The following is a 2,097-nucleotide window of genomic DNA, read 5'->3' as shown; positions in this document are numbered from 1 at the left end:
TATGCCGGACCTGGCATAAACTTGTTAAGGAATTACCAAAGTTATGCCGGACCCGGCATACTTATGCTAAGTCTGCCCATAAGGCATGAGTATGCCGGGTCCAACATAACTTTGGTAATTCCTTAACAAGTGTATGCTGGGTCCGGCATACAGGCGACCCAAACCTTGCCTTGCAATTTTTTTTTTAATTTATGCTTGAGCGGGGGTTCGAACCCAGAACCTCATGATTTCTGCGTGAACGCTCAGGGTTGCAACGCGAAGGGCAAAAATTAAAGACCAACAATATGAGAGGCATAATTTAAAGACCACAAATATGAGGGGCAAAATTTAAAGACCACCCCAAAAGAAGGGCAATCCGCGCAAAAAAATGATTCTTCTCATTGGGCTAGATGAACTGATCCTTGTAGGCTTGTCTAGCCCAATCCCAGCCCAAATGATGAAACAAAGCCCAGAAGCTAAACCCTAAAGTAAACTCAACGCCTATAAGTACAAACTAATTCATCAGGTTGCTGCATCTCTCTCCCTTTTTTAACCCTATATATATTCATAAGGCAATCAATTTTCTTTTTTATATCATTAGAGCAATCATTTTTCTTCAATTTTTAATGTCTTTTCCAGTCTTATTTCCTTTTTATATTCCTATAAATCGTTGATTTTATTGGTGTTTTTTTATTTTCCTCCATGATGAACAAACAAAGATGACGAGTCTGAAATCCATTCTTTTAAAATCATGAAGACAAAACGAGGCATTTGTCTGAGAGGAATTATTTTGCCCATTTTCTTCATCCCCCCCCCCCCCCCCCCGGTTTTTGTCTAGTTTTTTTAGGTTTATTCGTCCTTGTTTTTCCAAAATATTGCCTCCCAAAAAAGGATTTTTACACTGCATATCTGTAATAGTGCAAAATATTTACTTTTACTAACTAAATCACAATAATATATGTATATGTTGTTTGTGATTTAGCTAGCTAATGTAATTATTTTTACTGAACTGACCAAATGTGTAACATGAACTCTGCTAGGAGTGTTTTTGCACTCTGCATATTCATATAGTTTTTTTTCAATATTAGTGCAAAATAATTATGTTTACTAGCCAAATTACAATAATATAATATATGTATATGTTTATGTTTTGTTGTGATTTTACTAGCAAATGTAGTTATTTTTTATTGAACCGATCAAATATGTGATTGCTAGATTTTAAAAAAAAAGTTGACTAAGGGCTATTTTTTGATTATTGTGGCAATGATGAGAACTATAAATCTCTTAAGCTATTGAGGTACCTTTCATTAAATTAATTGAAGGGTAGCTATGATTGTTTTCAAGCACTTTTGAGCCACTCCTTTTTTTGTTTGTTTTTTCTACTTTTGTAGTCTGAACTTTGACCGCAATTATTGCTTCTTCCTCATAAGTGTTTTGATTGCAGATTTTGGGTAAATGGGTAGATTGATGGAGAAATTGACATCAATGCTTGGCTGATTACTTGTATCAACATCACAAACAAAAAAATGATGATTTAAGTAGTTAGTCAACATGCGTATTGATGTCAATTTTCTTCAACAAGTAATGAGCAAAAAGTATCTCCCAATTACATAATACACATAACTAATGACTCTTCATTTCTTTCAATTAATGTTAAATATTGTGAAGCTTGAGTCTTATAATCAGTAGTAAATATTAATTTTGTGTTTGAACATGAAAATTTGTGAGTGAAAAGTATTAATTTTTTTCCAAATAATATGTTTGAAGTTGAAATAACGTGTCAATTTTAATAAACAAATACTTAATTTTTAATTGAAATGAGAATCAAATGTTTCTTTGGTAGTTTTTGGACAAACTTACAAATAATTTCAAAAATAGAAGTAATCTTGAATTCCAATACCAAAGGACAATTCTTTTTAATGACTATGTTTTTTGTGGATGGTTAGAAAGTTGATTCAAGACTTAGATTCATATTTACTTCTTCAAAGCCAACCACTAATATTAAAAGAAACCTTGTTGAAAAGAAATTGACACTTTGAAAGAAACCACTACAACCCGGCTCAAAACTTGTATCAACGTTTTGTTGTTTTGTGATCACACTGAGCTAGCTATTCGCTC

The 2,097-nt window shown here is 32.6% G+C and overlaps 1 non-coding gene across 1 annotated transcript; it reads left to right on the top strand.

Moving 5' to 3' along the window:
• Window positions 1–676: 676 nt before the first annotated feature.
• On the top strand, window positions 677–763 carry LOC132620739 (small nucleolar RNA SNOR75). Its single transcript, XR_009575169.1, has one exon. It is a non-coding gene; the product is annotated as a small nucleolar RNA SNOR75 (small nucleolar RNA).
• Window positions 764–2,097: the final 1,334 nt, after the last annotated feature.

The sequence above is a fragment of the Lycium barbarum genome, chromosome 11 (genome assembly GCF_019175385.1).
Source record: "Lycium barbarum isolate Lr01 chromosome 11, ASM1917538v2, whole genome shotgun sequence".
Taxonomy (NCBI): domain Eukaryota; kingdom Viridiplantae; phylum Streptophyta; class Magnoliopsida; order Solanales; family Solanaceae; genus Lycium; species Lycium barbarum.
The sequence above is the reverse complement of the archived record's forward strand: the minus strand, read 5'-3'. Positions and strand labels throughout refer to the sequence as shown.